Below are 13,998 nucleotides of genomic sequence, written 5' to 3' on the forward strand. Positions count from 1 at the left end.
TGATTAAGTCACTTTTTTAACCTAAACTTTTCAAATAAGCTCTTTTTTCTATTCTCTCTTATAACACTAAGTGCTTCACTAATCATACAAATTGTTATGTGTTATTCTGAGTTACCTTATTTAATCTTTTTTTGTTTTGTCAAGCTTATTTGTAATTGTCAATACAATACTAATTTAGATGACATCAAATTCTGGGACAGTCTAACATATCAATAAAGACTAAAATAACAGTATTATCTAACCCTATGAAAGTGACAAAGGAATTATATCTTCATTTAACAAATAGCACTTAATCCTTATGCAATTATGTTTACATCAATGACACACATTATCTTACAAAGGTTACAGAGACTTGGCAACAACACAAGCAGTTCTTACACAGTTTCAATAACAGCAGGCATTTCTTTGAACTGCTTGAAGAAATACTGAAACTGTGGAATTGTCATTTCAAAGGACTTGTTCATTTTCTGGATTGACTGATCTGCCACTTTTAGTATTGCTGCAACATAAGGAAATTTAAGATATCTGCAACTGTCTGAACTCACCAGAATACCCATTTTCTATTGATGATCTAGAAGTCGGTTAGTAACCTTGGATTTGGCCTCCTATGGCATCTGACACAACCCTTCTTAGCCAGCTCAAGAAGGTTCTGGTAGCCCTGCTGGTAAATATTTAATAAGTCACCCTGAAAAAATGTATGTAATTTTAGCCTTAATCTGCATTATTAACATTTTCACCATCAATTTCTTAAATCTAGACAATTGACGAAACAGTATATTAAGTCCTGGTTTGTAACATCTGCCAATTTCCAAGGTATAAATGCTCACACTGAAAATTTAATAATTGACTTTCACAAGCTTGGCATGAGATAGCTTAAGCACCCCCCTCAATGTATGTATCTTCATATACTTTAAAAGATCTGCAATATGACTGGCATGGGCTTTTTCTTCACCAGAGCAGAGGTAACTTCTCCATGCCTTAATAAATGTTTTTTTTTTTGAGTTGCTGTGGTCAGAAAATGCATTACCAGGTGTTCACTTGGCTGCTTTTAAGACCACACACACACACACACACACACACAATACTTCTGGAATCATACCTAGCACCTATCTAGTTTTGTAGGACCTCCCAAAGATTTTACCCCACTAAGATAGTCTTTGTAGACCTCACATCCATCTCCATGTCATAAGGAATTAAACAAAACATAAAGAAAGCATATATATGTCTGTTTATATATGATGGAGGTCACTGTGACAGTAAAAGGCCTCAGAGTCAGGAAAAGATGGGTTAAAATTCCACCCTGGTTGAGGGGAAATAAGGTTAAAATCCTAGGTGAGTCCCTCTATCTCTCATTGCTTCAGGGAGCTCTCTAAGACTAGAAGTTCCAGAGTAGCTACCAACTTATTCACTGGAAGTACCCTATGCCAATGAAATCAGAGTTCAAGTAAACACACATACATGAAATGTATGCATCTATTTGTGTATATACGTCTATATTGTTTTGTACAGCCATACATGCATGCATACATGCACAAATTGGGTGTCTCAAAAATCTTAGTGCAGTTTTTAAGCTACTGAAGCTTAAAGCAGAAATATTTGTATGGTTCTAATAATGAGTCTCTATGCATATGTCTTTACAGTTAAGCTTAAAAAATGTACTATTGTTTTTGGCATACCATGTATATGTATTTGCGTATGTGTATGTGTATATGTATGTGTGTTTCTGTGTGTATATATATGTGTGTATGTATGTATATGTGTATATGTATATAGAGATAATGTTTCTATGTATGTATTGTCAGATTGGCAATATGGCACAGTTGAGGGAGAGGCAACCTTGAAACTAGGAAGAACTGAATTCAAGTCTTGTCCCTGACACATACTAGCTGTGTGACTCTGAGCAAGTCACTTAACCTCTCAAATGCTTTAGGTGACTCGACAAGCTCCTGAGTAAGAGAAAGTGCTGACAGAGGCATCTTCACCTACAGAAGTAGTTTCTTATACCAATGAAATCACATGTCCTGTCATTAGTTTTAAGCATATATTTACAGAATTATTTCTAATACACCAAAGACAGAGGTCCTTGACTTAATTATAATTAGATGTGTAAATACAAGGGATATTAGGGACACTATCTTTCTAGCATTAAAAAAGACAATATATATGTATAAATACATATGTTTGTATATGTAAACACAAATATAAATGGATATTTATAGATAAAAATGGGTTACATACACATACAGACCTCATTACAAATATAAAGTAGATAGAAAAATAATGTCTATAGATAACACATACACTAGGTAGAACAATAGACTTGTACTTCAATAGGAAATGAATTCTAATTGCCTGAGAGACTACTTCAACATCAAGGGAAAACAGAAATGACACTTCTTCAAAGCTTGAGTTACTAATCCCAAAGGCCTAAAAATATCAAGATTTCTACACTACATGGAATTCAGTTCTCCTCTCAAAAAAGATCTATTTTTTTTATAAAGATGAAATGACATGAGCTGCTTCCTCTTGGTCGCCCAGGGAGAGGCTGCCTACTGAGAGGCAAGTTCATTGCCTAACAAGAAAAATGATGGTAAGACCTGGATACAAATCTCTCTTGGGTGATGATTTGAGATTAAAGGGGTGATCACAAATGAGGGAATCATGAAAAAAAAACCTTCTGGAATCTACCATCAGCTCCCATTCAATCTCACATTTTAGGAGTCTTCTGATGCCCCAGTTTAAGAAGCAGGCAGGACATAGTTAAGGATGTTTAGGATGAGGAATTAAATACATTCAATATTCAGTGTTCCCTCAAAGCAAATTAATCATGGGAGAAGAGAAAATGTAATTAGCATTTCTCAATTTAAGGTTTGTTATGAATTATAGCATTACCTAAATTAAGAGAAAAAATGTTTTGTCTAATGAGTAATGGTATAGAAATATTAAGCCTTTTGAGACTGAATCTGTGTCTTCACAAGCAAACTGAAGTGGAAGATTGAGCAGTTTATCTAGCAAATCCATTAACTGTAGACCACTGATATGGATCTTTCAGGCTATAAACTCATCTTTTTTTTCCATAACTTCCTTTGACTGAATTATCTAGAAAATTGCCCTATTTCTGTGCTTCCCTTAACCTCATAGTTGTGTGTATGATGAATTAAAGAAAAAAAATAAATAGAGATAAATGTAAAGTCTTACACTTGGATTCATAGCATCAAATACACAAGTACAAGGTATAAGAGGTATGGTTAGATGCTAATTCATCTGAAAAGGACCCAGTGATTTTAGTGGATGGCCAGTTCTAAAGGAGTTAATAATACAAAAGAGCAACCAAAAATGCTCATTCAATCTTGCCCTGCATAGGGAAAAGCACAACATCTAGTATAAGGTCAGTAATCCTCCTGTTCTGCTGGACCCTGATCAGAACACATGGAGAGTGTTTTATAAAGACCATTGATTAATTCCAGGCATCTATAAGCTATTAGCCCAACCAAGGGCCAAATCTAATCCCACACCTCTCCTTTTTACAGTCTTTGAGATAAGAATTTTTTTTACCTTTTTAAATAAAGCATTATGGTATTTAAAAAAGTAAAAATAAAGCATTCTTAGTTCACAGACTGTAGTTTATGTCATATGAAGTTGAGTTGAAGGAACTGAAAAACAGTCTTGATGGTAAATTATAAAAGACGCAAAAAAGCAAATGGAGGAAAAAATAGAATACTTTTATGGTATATATAGAAAGTGCTCACATTGTCACCAATCCTTCTCTTGAGTGAGATCATTCTGCTATAATAATTCTGAGGGCAGAGCCCCCTGAAAAAGTTATAAAGAAAGCTTTAAGAATGATTCCATGAGTGAGATAGTACTACAAGAAAGGGCATTAACCTTGGACAGATTTGACAGCTTGGGAGACTAAGGAGACAGTATGGTATATGTAGGGAGAAGAACAATGGATTTAGAATCAGAAGACCTCACTTAGAATCCCAGTTCTGCTACTTACTACTATCATGGTGAGCTCCTTCTCTATGCCTCAGTTTCTTCCTATGTGCAGATGAGGGGTGTTGTGTTTAGAAGATCTCTAGGACCTTTCGAGTTCTAAGTACTATTAGCTGCAATGTGTGTGAAGTACATTATAAACCATTAAATACTACAGTCAGTAGTCTGGGAGTCAAGTTCTTCTTGTTGTTCATCCTTCATTCCTAAAGAGGACCATTGACATCATGAGGGTGATGCTTTGACTTGCACAGGAACTGGACCTCTACTATTAACTAACTATGTAACTCTGGGGTGTACAGGGTATTGAGGAAGGACCAGTATCTCTAGTGTGAGGACTTGCCAAGCCCTTTTCAGGGTTTGGTGTCCAGCATTTACCTAACTCTCACCTGTGGCTCCAAGAAGTCCAGTAAAATAGTCTCGGCAGATGGGTTAAACCAGATTGAGGGTAACCAATAGGCCTCAAGCATGTGAAGATATCTGCTGATGGAATGGGCAGATCAGAACAATTTGTTCCAACAGCCATGAAGGAGGCTGAAGAAGTGCATAGAGCTTGGTCAGACATCAAAGACAACAAGGTCATTCAATGCATCCAGAGCCATCCAACCTGACTTTTGTCTTGCCACTCAATTTGGATGACCCAGGAGGAGAGAGTAAGGCTGATAACTTTGTGCAACCCTGCCTCACTTAAATCCAATTCACATGCACATCAAGCCATCACCCCCATGACCCTGGGCAAATCACTTAACTACCTTTCAATATTCTAGGAAGCTAAGACAATATAAATCACAGGGAAGGGTCCTAGGTAATGCAGTGGATGAAGTACTGGGTCTGGAATCAGAAAGACATTTGTTCAAATGCTACTTCAGTAGTTGTGATCCTCAGCAAGTCACATGAACTCAGTCTGCCTCAATTTCCTCATCTATAAGATAGGGATAATTATAGTACCTACTTTTGACTGTTGCTGTGGAGATAAAAGGAGAAACTATTTGCAAACATTTTGCAAACCTTAAAGCACAATATAAATGCTAGCTTTTATTATTATTATTTATCTATAACAATAGAGAAAGTTTCTTTACTGTGAATATAAAATCATAGTCCAGACCCAATCTCTATGTTTAAGGTGCTTTACAAAGCCTAAAGTGTCATTTAAATGTCAGTCAATAGTTTATTGTTATCATTCAAAGCAAATATTTTTTTTTAAATCTCCCCTGGTCCTGTTACCACACCATTCTAAAGATAGCAAGGCAGCATCTCTCATTTCCATTGTTTCTCCTTATCTCATCATATTCTAGGTCAAACGATCTCTTTCCTTGGCATACTGTAAGTAACTTTGCCTTACTAATTCCAATATTACCAAATTAACATATCTCCTCTAGTCTTTTCAGAAAAAAACTAGGAAGGAAATGAGAGGTGGCTGATTTTGTTCATAGAAAGTCTCAGAAATACATGTATTAAAAATAAATAACAGGCAGCCAATACCTGTGATAATGATATTGAATGATAATGATGATACATTCTGTATCCTCTACAGTTTTTAATTTCCTCTAGATTGTGCTTTGAATGATTCCTCAAAACAATCAGAGCATCATAGTCTTCCAAATAACCTGGGGAGTCCAGTGCTATTATCATTCCCATTTAAAGGAAGCAAATAGAATTAAGTGACTTGTCCAGGGTCACAAAATTAATAAGCTGCCTAGGATTTCAGCTGAAGTCTTCCTGATTCCAAGCCTAGCATGTTAACCACTATGCTACCTACCATACATCATAGATAGTAAGTTTCTGAATCAAGATCAAACTCAGGTTTTTCTAACTCTAATCCCAGCACTAATTAAACAGATTGAGTGTTTTTGCATCAGATGGGCATAGATTTACCATCCAAATCTTTTCTTCAGTATTCTAAGAATCCCTAACTCCATTGGTATGGTCACTCATGACTTAGAAAGTAGCTGTGGCACTTATTGGAGCTGAAAAAGAAAATCTCTAGCTGGCTAAACTTCTGATAATAAGGATCTCTGAATTTAGCTTGGATGACACATACAGAGTTCATCAATAGACATCTGAAGGCTTTCCAGTTTGATAGTACCTAACACAACTTGTATTCTATTATCCCTGGCTTTAAGAACCCAGAACAACCTCAATTTCATTAGGAAGCACTGGAAAGACCAACTCCATTGAGATATAGGATTTTAGTGAGCAATGGGCAGATCCTGTAATTAATATCAAGAAGTTCAGAGAAATGACATAGAAGGATGGGCATGGATGGACTCAAGCCCTGTCCTTACACTCCTTCAGATTTTATTTTAAATATCTTTCCAAATAGTTCCCTAGTCTTTCAATTATGGTTCTGTGTGATTAGATGTGAAAATATATATGTTTATTATAGCTAATATTTCTCCCAAAATATGTCATGTATCATAAGGTAATGTCCTCATAAAACCAACAAAACTAGGCAAAAAATAAATTCAGCAAGTCATTTGATTATTTGGTCTATGCAATATCCAACAAAAGTCTGACTCTTTTCTTCTCCTGAATTGACTAATTCTTTTTTTTAATTAACCACTTCACTTTTTTTGTTTTGAATTTGTACAAACAGTGAAGTCATTTCCTATTGGTTGATAGTCTCAAAGCCTATTACTGGGCCTCTGTCTACCCATCACAAAAATAAATCTGTATTATGAGAGTCATTTGATCAAAGAAGACAGTTAAAATAAATAATTCCAACACCTCATTCACTCTAGATCAGAGGTGTCAAACACTCAGCCTGTGGCTACTTGGGGCCCTGCAAAACTCCTGAGCTCCTACTGAACCATTTTAAAATATAAATGGTCAATGTTTAAGAAAGTAAATAAAAATACAATATGATAACAATAATGTTATTATATGAATTTCTAAATCAAATATGGGGTCCACAGGGATCTTTTTCTAATTGATTTTGTTACCACTGCTCTAGAACGTAACTTTTTTTAAACCAAATGGCCTTTCTATGTTCCTATATTTAATTGGATTACTGTATAACATTCCATTTGTTTTATACTAGATCTGTGGCCTAGGATAAGGGTGTTGTTGTTTAATCATTTTAGTCATGTCCAACTTTTCATGACTCCATTTAAGGTTTTCTGGTAAAGATGTTAGAGTAGTTTGTTATTTCTTTCTCCAGCTCATTTTACAGAGGAGGAAACTGAGGCAAAAAGGGTTAAGTGACTTACCCAGGGTTACACAGCTAGTCAGATTTGAGGTCAGATTTGAATTCAGATCTTCCTGACTCTGAGCCCCAGCTCTCTATCCATTGCACCACCTATATGCCCCCAAGATAAGGGGACAATCAGTAGGGTCACAGCCAGGAATCTGGTTAGAATAATCACAGGCTAAAGTCAAGTTTCAGGGAGATAACTAAGTCAGGGCCCAAAATACAAACCAGGATTCAATAGCTTAAGTGAGGACAAAAGGCAATAACAAGATGTAATAATTGACAACCAGTCATCTCACCCAATATTCTGCTGCCAGCTCCAATGGAGGGCACATTTTCTGATAGCTAGCCCTTCAAAGTTTCCCAGGGAAAGGAGAACCAAACAGCTCTCAAGACAACTCATTTCCCTTTAGGATACCACCAATTGCAGAGAAGTTTTCCCTTACATAAAACCTCAATTTTCCACTTTGCCACTCCCATGAATTTTAATTTTTCCTACAGGCCCAAGCAGAACAAGTCTAATCTATCATTTCTATGAGAATACTTCAAATACTTTAAGATGACTATCATATCCCTGCTGTATTCCCAGATCTTTTCTCCTCAAGGCTTAAATATCCTCAGTTCCTTTATGCAATCTTCATATGGCATTATCCTAAGCCCTTCACCAACCTGACCACCTTCTCTGAATCTTTTTTCAGATTAGGACAATTTAATTCATTTATCAAGTCTTGATGAGAAACATTTGTCAAGTGTCCACCATGAGTACACAGGTGGCAGGCATTTTTAAGTCTTATTAGGTTCCAGGCATTGTACTAGGCACTAGGTTAGTATTGCACTAAGGGTTATTAATACAAACACATGAAAACAAACCAAGCACTATTGAAGGCATTTGCTGATTTCTCTTAGTAGTCATTCGTGGCTCATCATTCATTTTTGTCATTCAATCATTTCAGTCATGTCCACCTTTTTGTGACCCTCATTTAGGGTTTTCTTGGCAGAGATACTGTAGTAGTTTTCATTTCCTTCCCTAGCTCATTTTATAGGTGAGGAACTGAGGCAAAATAGGGCTAAGTGACTTTTCCAGGGTCACACAATTTTCTGAGGCCAGCCCTTCAGGAAAATGAGACCTTGTGACTCCAGGCCCAGCACTCTATCCACTGCACCACCTAGCTGCCCTCATCACTCATAAATATATCAAAAATCTTTATGAAACTATTTTAAAGTCTGAATCACTTTGTAATTCTTGCTTCTACTGTAAAACTCCCACACTTTTGGAATGAGGGAAAATAAGAATTTGCTGATGGTTAAGAGCAATCAATAGAGTCTAAAAGAAGGATGTTTCAGGAGGAAGTGAGCATGATATAAAAAGCATAATTGCATTTAGGGCAAGCCAGATTTCTCCAGGATTTTTATTTCAAAGGGCAAAATGAAAGTAGGAAGTCAATTTGAAGCCATAGTCAAGAAAGCCACTATGGCATCATGGGGAATGTACTGTAGTACAGGAATGGTACATGCTGGCAAAATGATACTTTATTCCATGCAACATTGTTGTCCCAAAACAACATCCTTTTCACAATGGCAAGTGAGCTATGTCCCATTCTCATCCTATTGTGATGGCTTTTTCTCAGGCCCAAATGTATCTATGTCTTGAGATAATGAAGTCCATATTTGTATTACTGTCTATGTAAAATGGTCCTTCATTTTTCTAAAATTTTACTGAGTTTAACTTATAGAATTAACCACCATATCACTGAATCTCAGAAATGGAAAAGAACTCAGATGTTATTTGATCTAACCTCTCTCTGTGGACAAGAAATATCTCTACAACATTCCTAACAAATGGTCATCCTCAAATTTCAATGAGACCTCCTTACTGATTGATGAGTCTCTACCTAACATTGCCATTTCTTTTTTTTAATTAATTAATTTATTTTTAGTTTTCAACATTCACTTCCACAACACTTTGAGTTCCAAATTTTCTCCCCATCTCATCCCTCCCCCCACTCCAAAATGGCATGCATTCTGAATACCCCTTCCCCTAATCTGCCCTCCCTTCTATCTCTGCCTCCCTCTTCTCTTATCCCCTTCCACCTCAATTTTCTTGTAGGGCAGGATAGATTTCTATACCCCATTACCTGTATATCTTATTTCCAAGTTGCATGTGAAAATAATTTTTTTAACATTTGCGTTTAAAACTTTGGGTTCCAAATTTTGTCCTTTCCTCCCTCCTCACCTACCCTCATTGAGAAGGCAAGTAGCTCAATACAGGTTATACATGTGTAGTCATGCAAAATACTTCCATAGTAGTCATGTTGTGAAAAACTAAGTATATTTCCTTTAATCTTATCCTGCCCCCGCTTCTATTCTCTCTTTTGTCCCCCATTAGAAGTGTTTGCTTTTGATTACTCCCTCCTCCAATCTGCCCTCCCCTCCATCAACCTCCTGCTCTCCTGTACCCTTTCCTCCTATTTTCCTTTAGGGTAAGATAGATTTCCATACCCAATTGAGTGTGTGTGCTATTCCCTCCTTAAGCCAAATCCAAAGAGAATAAGATTCACTCATTCCCTCTCACCTTCTCCTGTTTCCCCTCCACTATAAAACCCTTTTCTTATCTGTTTCATGTGAGATAATTTACCCCATTCTACCTCTCCCTTTCTCCTCCCCATATAATCCCCTCTCATCCCTTAATTTTTTACTCCAGATATCACCCCTTCATCTTCAACTCACCTTGTGCCCTCTATTTATATATGTAAATATATATATATGTAAATATATATATATATATATATATATATATTTTCCCTCCAAGTACTCTAATACTGACAAAGGACTCATGAGTTAAAGTATCATCTATCCATGCAGAATATAAACAGTTCAACCTTAATAAGTCTCATGATTTCTCTTTCCGGTTTACCTCTTCATGTTTCATTTGAGTTTTGTGTCTGAAAGTCAAATTTTCTATTCAGCTCTGGTCTTTTCATCAAGAATGTTTGAAAGTCCTCTATTTCACTGAATGTCTATTTTTTTTCCCCTGAAGGATTATACTCAGTTTTGCTGAGTAGGTGATTCTTGGTTGTAATCCTATCTCCTTTGCCTCTGGAATATTCTATTCCAAGTCCTCCAGTTCCTTAATGTAGGAGGGGGAATTGAGTGCCTGATCGGGGGGGATTGCAGGGATCTCTTTGCTGGTTCAGGATTGCAATTTAATGTAGGAGGTGCTAAATCTTGTGTTATCCTGATTGGGTTTCCACAATACTTGAATTGTTTCTTTCTGGCTGCTTGCAATATTTTCTCCTTGACCTGGAAACTCTGGAATTTGGCTGCAATATTCCTAGGAGTTTTCCTTTGGGGAACTCTTTCAGGAGGTGATCATTAAATTCTTTCAATTTCTATTTTGCCCTCTGGTTCTAAAATATTAGGGCAATTTTCCTTGATAATTTCTTGAAAAATGATATCTAGGCTCTTTTTTTTATCATGGCTTTCAGATAGTTCAATACTTTTAAAATTCTCTCTCCTAGATCTATTTTCCAGGTCAGTTCTTTTTCTAATGAGATATTTCACATTCTTTTCTATTTTTTCATTCTTTTGGATTTTTTTTACAGTGTCTTGATTTCTCATAAAGCCACTAGCTTCCAATTACTCCATTCTAATTTTTAAGGAAGTATTTTCTTCAGTAAGTTTTTGGACTTCTTTTTCCATTTGGACAATTCTGCTTTTTAAGAAATTCTTCTCTTCATTGGCTTTTTGGACCTCTTTTGCCATTTGGGTTAGGCTGCTTTTTAAGGTGTTATTTTCTTCAGTATGTTTTTGGTTCTCCTCTAGCAAGCTATTGATTTATTTTTCATGATTTTCTTGCATCACTCTCATTTGTCTCCTCCGGTTTTCCTCTACTTCTCTTACTTACTTCTCAAAATCTTTTTTGAGCTCTTCTGTGGCCTGAGATCAATTCATATTTTTTCTTGGAGGCTTTGGATATAGGAGCTTTGACTTTGTTGTCTTCTTCTGTTTGTATGTTTGATCTTCTTTGTCACCAAAGTAAGATTCTATGGTCTGACTCTTTGCACTGCTTGCTCATGATCCCAGCCAAATTCTTAACTTTTGAACTCTTTGTGAAGGTAGGGGTCTTGTTCCAGTGTGGAGAATGTACTGTCCCAAGCTTTGGGGGTTTTGTGTAGTTGTTTTCAGAGATACTTCGAGGAATTTGAAAATTTTCAGTTCTTCTAATGTGCTGTGATCAAGGGTGAGGTGTTTACTCCTTTTCTGGCCTGTGCTCTGATCTATGAGTGACCATAAGCACTCTTTTCTGCCTTGGAACTGTGAGGAGGATTTCTTCTCCACCACCACTACAAGCTCCACCACACCAGCACTCCTTCTCGCCCCAGGACCAATACTCAGAACTGTGACCCAGATCCAATCATGGGTAAAGCAAGAGAATCCTGCACCAGCAAAGAGATCCCTGCAATCTCCCTCTGATCAGCCACTCAATTCCCCCTCAGTCTGTGGGCCAGAAGCTCTGAAAGCAGCCACTATCCCAGGGCCACGCATAGAGACTGGGTCTGAGAAAGAGCTTCTCTTGACTTTTCCTACTGACCTTATAAATTGTCTTTGGCATTCATGGGTTGAGAAACTACCACAGCAGCCCATGATTCAGTCCTCTGAGGCCTGCTCCAGGTTCGCTGAGGCCTGCTTTGCCTGCATGCCCACGCCGAACTGCCCTCCTCTCCCCACTTGGTGTGATATACCTTTCTGATCAACCATCCAGGTTGTCTTGGGCTGCAAATGTGTTTCCCTCTGTCTTTTTGTGGGTTCTGCTGCTTTAGAATTTGTTTAGAGCCATTTTTACAGGTATTTGGAAGGATTTGGGGGAGAGCTTAAGCAAGTCACTGCTTTTACTCCACCATCTTGGCTCTGCCCCCCAGTATTGCCATTTCTTCAGGAATCCTAGACATGCTCATCAAAGTACCCAGCCCCTCTCCAACCTCTGCTTTCCTGTGTCCCTCTATGTTTTGCCATCCCTATTTAAATTGGTAACTCTGTGAAAGCAGGGACCATGTTTTTTGCTTGTACAGTTATCCCTTCCACATCACAATTGTTAGGTGAGCTGCACTCCAGGAATCTGGAAAAGCTGTGTAAAAATTTTTGGCTCTTCCTTCATACCAGAAAAGAACTCTGACTTTTTTTTCTTTTTCTTTCATAGGGCATTTGAAATACGTTATTCTAAAATTTGAGTTGATATTATATAATACTATACATATATTTTGTGCATTTCTGAGTTTCTAAACTTTTTCTTCATAATCTGCTGGCCTTTGTTTGTTGTCTGCAGCTTCTTCAAAGCTCTCCCCAAAATTCCCATTTGCAATAATTTTTATGCCAACCCATGATGTATCAGAATCACAATGCGAAAAGTTACAAACTGGAAGGGATTACTGTATTTGTATCCCCTGTGCTTAGCGCAGTGCCCGGGACATGGCAAGTGCTGATAAATGCTCTAATTATCTATCAATAGAAACATTCTTATTCCAATATTTCAGAATTGGGTTAACTATACCCAGATTTTTCAAGATTTTATAGGTTTTAATTATGTCTTTTTTCATTCTTTGCATTTGCAGACTAGAGGCTTCACCTTTTAATCTCTCCTCAAACTGCAGCATTTCTCTCTCTCCAGGAAGTTTACTTGTCCTTTGAAACTTCCCCAAGTCCCATACCAAGTAACCACAACAATCCCCCAGCTGAGTAACTCCACAAAACTATTTTCCTTGTATCTTCTTGAGAATAGTACTGGTCAATGACAGAGGTTCTTGCATATGATCAGTTTAGTAGGGGAATAGGAGCCAGTTAGGGATTTATACCCATGGTGTGAGGTGAGGACAGGGAAGCCTAGTGATATGAGAAATGCTGATAACAAGTCATTTTGACTAATCAGATGCAGGACAAGTATTAATATCTGGTCTCAAGCTACCCTTAAGTACAACCACAGAACTCATTTAAGAATAGAAGGACTTACAAAAAAAAAAAGACTGTAAAGTTAAGGCCTATAACAGCAATGATGGAGATAAATATTTCTGATGATGGTGATGATGATGATGGAAGGTAACATAAGCATTTATAAAACATATTGTGCTTTATAAATGTGGTGCCCAGTATGCCACCACACCTCTAGGCACAGCTGCCCACACTCTATGCATGCCAGGATTTAATTTGCCAGGAAGAATTTAAATATGTTGTTTTATTCATGTTGAGAGAATAAGTGAGTGGATCTGTGATTTCATTGATTCAGGGACTCTGAAAATTCCCTCTACCAGCACAGATCAACAATTTTTCTGAATATTTCTGTCTAAGAAAGTTGCCTGGGACACTGAGAAGTGACTTGCCTGGGGTCCCACAACCACCATATGTCAAAGGCAGAACTTGATTCCCAGTCTTCCATCCTCTTCTTGTGACCAGCTCTCTGTCCACTGTGCCAAACAACATACTAAATGATGTGTTTTTCCACTGTTATTCTAAAATCCAGATACAAGGTCCTTTGAGGATTATAATTTGTAATTTAGTGGCTTTACTCTTCAGAATATACCCTGATGAATATGAAATGTTTAGTACACAAGATAAAGTTGTCTGGACAGAACCAATAATAATCATTCAAGATACATCCTCTGGAAATATTTCATTTGCCTTATCTCCCTCAAATGAGCTATTTGTTTGTTCTTTCAATATTGCTTTAAAACTAAATGCATTCCCCTGGTTTAATCTACTGGCAGAGTTGAATATGTATCATGGATGTGAGGCTTCTTCTGCCTACACATAATATAAATATTAAT

General features: G+C 37.1%; 1 pseudogene; it reads right to left on the reverse strand.

The window, feature by feature from the left end:
- Window positions 1-374: 374 nt before the first annotated feature.
- Window positions 375-13,998, reverse strand: part of LOC114034896 — a 79,795-nt pseudogene continuing 66,171 nt past the window's right edge.

The sequence above is a fragment of the Vombatus ursinus genome, unplaced genomic scaffold (assembly GCF_900497805.2).
Source record: "Vombatus ursinus unplaced genomic scaffold, bare-nosed wombat genome assembly UNPS02000580.1, whole genome shotgun sequence".
NCBI lineage: Eukaryota > Metazoa > Chordata > Mammalia > Diprotodontia > Vombatidae > Vombatus > Vombatus ursinus.